The 6315-nt window shown below is 39.5% G+C and overlaps 1 non-coding gene across 1 annotated transcript; it reads left to right on the forward strand.

Moving 5' to 3' along the window:
• The first annotated feature begins 2290 nt into the window (after window positions 1-2290).
• LOC143651067 (U6 spliceosomal RNA) lies at window positions 2291-2397 on the forward strand. The gene has a single exon (XR_013159812.1). It is a non-coding gene; the product is annotated as a U6 spliceosomal RNA (small nuclear RNA).
• Window positions 2398-6315: the final 3918 nt, after the last annotated feature.

Consider the following 6315-nt stretch of genomic DNA (forward strand, 5'->3'; position numbering starts at 1 on the left):
TCTGTATAATGCATAAGAATAACCTCCAGGGTAACCTCCCAACTCTGTTTGAAATCTCTCAGCCACTGATACTTTATTTTGTCTCATTTCTCTCTTCCCCTGTTGGTAGAGAAGGTTTTCTCAATCCCTTGATGCTAAGTTCTGGCTCATTCTAGGATTTCTGTCCCATGTTGCCAGGGAGGTTTGCACCCCTGGCAGTCATGTCCCATGTAGAGAGGGGTAAAAAGGCAGTGAGTTTGCTTGCTGTGTTGGCTGAGAAAGAGGCCACATCTGAGCAACAGAAGAGGTTCCCTGGGGGTGACTCTTAGGCCTAATTTTAAGTAGGCTTAGCCTGTCCTTTGTGGGAATAAGTTTCATATGAACAAACCCCAAAAGTGAGAGCTCACTTTTGGTTTTCCCCACTGCTTGCGAGAATATCAGTATATCTCCAAATGAGGAAGTTGAATCTTCCCCCTTTCTCACCATTCCCCCAAGGAGAGTTTGCAAGTACTTCTTTATTCGTGGTTCAAATCACTCTGGAATTTATTGGGACATCACACTGGACAAACCTACAAAATCTCATGCCCTAGTCAAGGTTCCATATACTTATGGTATTCAATTAGATTGTCCATATTAGTTAAATTGGGAAATGCACTAATCAAAATATAAATTTTGTACCAAATAAACATTTTTTGCTTTAGTCTCCCACAGAGGCTGAAGTTTTAAAATATGAATGACCATCTACTTTCAACACCCTGCAATATTGACATACCTCTGTTTTTCCTCATGCAAAAAACATTTTTTAATTTGTACATTTGATCAATATCATTGTACACTCTAGGCATTCCTAGATTATACCATCTCAGTCTTTATTGTCTATCTTTCTGGAAGGTGAAATTTAAATGACAACTTGGTGGAAATCACAAAAGAGACTTTGAGGAGCTGTGGAGTGACAGCACTAGTGCTTTTCCAGTAATTCAATTAACCAAATATCCATTGAGTGCCTTCCATGTAAAGTAGGACAGAATCAAACAACTGCAAATCTCTGGTTTCCTATCCAACTCTTGGAAGAGTTAATGGACAACAGCAAGTGCCTGTTTCTTATCTCACTCCAAAGTAAGAAATGCAAACTGCAAGTTTCATGGGACAAAATTCCTGCTAAAGCCCCCAAATTTTCCCAAACCATAAAAGCTTGTAAAATCATGGGCCTGAAGCAAACTCATAGTTAATAACAGAAAGCTTAAGAGTTGTAAAATTGTTAAACATCTGCCCAAAGACAAATTTTGGATGTGTGACAGGCTGGTCACAAGCATCAATAGTTATCTCTTCCTGAAGCAGTGTTAGCCTTGTAAGCATGAGGTAAATACAAACCATGTAAGCCCTAGTGTCTGAAAGTTACTATGGAAACCTGCAACCAGTAAAAACCTTCTAAGGTTTTTTGCTTAAATAAATCAAGCTAACCCACATGTACTCAGTGGGTGTCTCTCCCTTGAACACATCCATGTTATCTCCTTAATGTGTACTCTCTCTCTTTCTTTAATAAACTTCATTACTTATTCTTACTGGCCTCTCTCATCTCTAAATTCTTTTGGTATCGAGACTACTTAACCTGGAACAGGTTCTGCTGGCACCAGTGACATATGCAACAGGCCAAGGAACGCAAAGGTGAGTTGACGCACTTTCTCCCTTCCAAAAGCCTATTGTTATGGAGTCTAATTTCTCCCTAGAATGTACAGCTTTGTTCCTATATACAGGTGGATTTCAACATTACTCTTGACCTTTCCAGCCATGAGTAGGGTCCTTTTTGGTTGAGAGATATAGTGCAGAAAAGGAGAGGAATAATGTTGGATTGGGTAGGCACAACAGGGCAGGATAAAGTGGGGAAGACAAAGATGAAGAGAAATGAGAAGTGAGTAGTGGAAAGCGGAAATAAAGAGCAGGGAGGACCTACGTGGGACATGACTCCCAGGGGTGTCAATCTCCCTGGCAACAAGGGACATAAATCCAGGGGACGAGCCTAGCCCTGGCATGATGGGAGTGAGAAAACCTTCTTGATCAAAAGGGAGAGGAGAGAAATGAGAAAAAATAAAGTTTTAGAGGATAAGAAATTTTAAATAAAATCAAGAGGTTATTGTGGAGGTTATTCTTATGCAGTATATAGATAGCTCTTTTTAGTATTTTGTGTATTAGAATAGCTAGAAGGAAGCACCTGAAACTGTTTAACTATATTGCAATAGCCTTGATTCTTGAAGATGATTGTATAACTGTAAGACTTCTACAGTGTGACTGTGATTCTGAAAACCTTGTTGTTGTGATCACTTCGGCAGCACATGTACTAAAATTGGAATGACACAGAGAAGATTCGCATGTCCCCTACACAGGGATGGCATTCAAATTCATGAAGTGTTCCATTAAAAAGAAGAAAAAGGAAAAGAAAACCTTGTTGCTGACTCTCCCTTTACCCAGGGCAAAGAAAGATGAGTAAAACAAATGAGGTAAAATAGTCTGTATCACTCAGTCCTTCCAAAGACATCAACCGTTTGCATCCCACTACCCTACAATGTCAACAAACCTTTTTAACATGGAGAAGTTAGAATGATTCTTGCCCAAACATCCCTGAAGATTGGGAGGAGGATCAAATGAGAGGGAGGAGTTGTAACTGTGAAGATATGATTACAACTATTGAATCATATTGATATTTCTTGTTAGTCTTTAGCTTATCAGAACAGCTAGAAGGAAATACCTAAAATCATGGAGCTGTAATCTACTCCATACTTTGAAATTTGCTCTATAACTACTTGTTAAACTGTACTTTGAAGTGTATCGCTTTTCTCCATATATTTTCTATTTCATGATAAAAAACGTTAAAAAAAAAAAAGTGGGGAGGGGAGAGTTGCTAAAGAGTACTCAGTTCCTTTGAGGGAGAAGAAAGCTGGTGGAGAAGGAATGCTGAGCAAACCTTTCCCAGAGTGAATACAGAACAAGTGGGTTGTGGGGAGGCAGGTGCTGTCGAACATGTTGTGAGAGGGTGCTAAGTTCAGAACAGAATGCACAGACTCTGAAAACCAAATTGCAGAATAAGTTTATGAAGTTAAGTCATGAATGTACAAAGCAGAACTAAATAAAATTGCTTCTCAAGGCAGTGTCAGAAAAGCAGTTCATATGAGAGCTTACAACCACAAAAAAAGGGTGCAGAGGGAATGGGGAGGGTGATAAGGAAGATGTGCGCTATGCAGTTGTCTGGGGTTGGATGCCCTTGGTCATGGGTTATAAACTTGCAAAACCTGCCCCAGCAGGACATTGGTGTAGGAATGGGCCTATCTGGTGAAGAGAAGCAGACTTGTGGTGTCAGCATGACTTGTTTATCCCTGTTCCTCCTTTCCCATAGGGGCAGGGGTCTTAACTAGCACCACAAGGGATCCTCGACATGTCAGCCTGCCTCACTTGTTATTTGTTTCTTCTTTGTAGTTTCCTGAGCAAAACTGGGATTTAAGCATTAGTAAAGCTACAAAAGCAAGGATTTGGGGTTTAAGGTATGATTATGGTTGCTGAATCAATATATAAATATTCATTTTTGCTTTCTGGTATATTGCAGTAGACAGAAGGAAATAACTGAAATCTTTGAACAATAATCCAACTGTCTTGATCTCTGATAATGATTGTATAACCTTTATCTTACGCATTTGTGATTGCAAAAACCTTGTGACTGACCCTCACTTGTACCCATTTTATCCAGTTTTTCAACTTTGGAGACTTGTGATCACTAAAGATTGCCCATAATGTTTATCAATGAGGGGCCTTGGGTCAGTCCAGAACTAACCCACCTTGATTCCAATTAGCCCACCTTAATTCCAAAGCTATCTTGATAACTGAAATTGAATCTCACCAAATATGTCCACCTGACATGCACAGTTGCAAATGTTCTAAGAAATGATCATGGTGATGAATATGCAACTATGTGATGATATTGTGAGTTACTGATTATATACCAATAATGGAATAATCATATGGTAAGAATGTCCATGTCTGTATGTTGTTATGTTTTAAAAAATTTTTTAATTTTTAAAAGAATCACACCCATCGTCATATTAAGGTCACCATTTCTAACATACACTCTATGACTAAGCATGTAATCCATCTTTGCATGCTCAACAGTTAGATCGCCTTTAATTATATCATCTGGAGCCCTTGTGCTCATTATCCTAAAACCTATCTTTTGATACTATATTATATTTTCTAGATTACTATAAAACTGTTCAGAATTATAGGGGGAGACAGATTTTGGGCTAATAGGCCATCTGATCTTCTGCTCCATGCCTAGCAATAAACTTTTTCTGTCTTTGAAACCCTGGTGTCTCAGGAATTGGTCATTGAACGCATCAGGCAAGAATCCACCACTTGTATTTGGGAATAGCTAATTACAATTCCAACTTCACAACAGCTTCATGCAAATGATGGCTCAGAACTTGGATCTGGCCCATATTCTCTGCTGTGGTTAATGTCAGTTTCACCATTTTTCACCACTATTTGTACAAACTTGTGTGTGTCGAGGACACAGGGCAAACCTGAGGTGGAGGCTCAGCTCCAGATGAGGTGGTGACTGGTATAGATGCCTGAAATCCTTCACCATCATCCATAGAATAGGTTTTGTCTCCAGGGTGTTCTAAGACCCCTTCCAGATCTTCTGTGTGACATTTGTTCTGAAAACTAGAAAGATCCTATGCTTTACTAGGCCACATCCTTTTTCTTTTCTGTAAGTCTCCCTACTGATTCCTAGCTACTTTTGTGCCAAGGACCCCTTGGAAGTCTATAACTATTTCTCAGAATAATGCTTTTATAATAATAAATGTATAAAATAAAATACATAAAACTACAAAGAAATCCAATATGTTGAAATATTATTATAAAAATAGGAATTAAAACAAATTTGTGATATGGCAAGATATGTATGTCTTTATAAAGGCATAATGATATTTCAACATTTGGAGATAGGCAGGCCATTGTGTAGGCCCTTGGAAAGGGTGGTGCTGCCACTTTCTAAGCCCTGAAGATAAATGACTGTCAGACTTTGAAATCTAATGGAGTTTGCCCTGCAGGGTTTCAAACATGCTTAAATCTGGTGACCTATGGTTCCTTCCAACTTCTCCCCATGGAAATGGGAATATGTTTCCTATAACTGTCCTTCCTTTGTATATTGGCAGTGAATAACTTCTTCTAAGTTTTTATAGGTCCAGAGTCAGAGGAGAGTTTTGTTTTAGGACAGACCATGCCTGTAGCTGACTTTGATGAGACTTTGTACTGGTTTTAACCTTATATTGTATTTGCATTGTTATTGAAATGTGTTAAGGCTTTCTGATATTGTGATAGAATGAATATATTTTGTACATGGGAAAAATGTGTTCTTTAGGGTCCAGAGGGTGGAATGGCCAGTTTGAAAGGATTTAGGTGCCCTAGAAAAGCCATGTTTTAATCCTAATCAATCTTGTGGGAACACCATTTCTTCTAATCCCTATTCAGTACTATAATTAGAAAACTTGATTAAGTTATCACCATGGAGATGTGACTCGCCCAATTGTGAGTATTAACTTTTGAATAGAAGGGGTTGTGACTCCACCCATTCCAGGTGGCTCATTATTACTTGACTGGAATCCTTTAAAAAAGGAAACATTGAGAGTGAGGCCCAAGATGGCAGCTTAGTGAGGTGTGCAATTTAGTTCAACCCCATAGCAGCTAGTGAATAGCCAGGAACAGTATAGAACAATAGCTAGGGCCACATCAGTGACTGGACATACAGCATATACCAGTCTGGACTAGCTGGACCAGCTGTGATCCCACCCAGAACCCCATGAGTCCCCCAAGCCAAGGAGACAGGTGCCCCTCCCCCACAGGCTGGTTCCCACAGGGGAAAGGAAAGAGATTTTACTAGCAGCAGGGGCTGAACTCAACCAAGGTCGAATTGAGGAATTAATTAAGAAATTCTGAGTACTAAAAATAGGCCCCCAGCTCAGATAAACCTTGAAGAAAAACTAAAGTTACTAGTTTTTGCCCCAGCACAGAGGGGATGGGGTGATGGAAAAAAAAAGAAAGAGAAAAAAGGAAACCAGAGGTTTTTTGGATCAGACAGTACAAAATACTTGAAAAGGTCTGGACCCTAAAAAAAGAGGGGGCACATAGGACCTGGAGATACATAGAGCAACATACCAACTTAAGCTCTTGATTAACAAGCCCGAGGAACTGGGGTCCTGCTCTGAAAAGGATTTTCTTTTTACAACTGCAAGATTTCTCACACTCCAACTGCCCCAGGCAAGGAAAGAATTAAGTTTGTCTGAGAGACAA

This window comes from Tamandua tetradactyla, chromosome 11, assembly GCF_023851605.1.
Source record: "Tamandua tetradactyla isolate mTamTet1 chromosome 11, mTamTet1.pri, whole genome shotgun sequence".
NCBI lineage: Eukaryota > Metazoa > Chordata > Mammalia > Pilosa > Myrmecophagidae > Tamandua > Tamandua tetradactyla.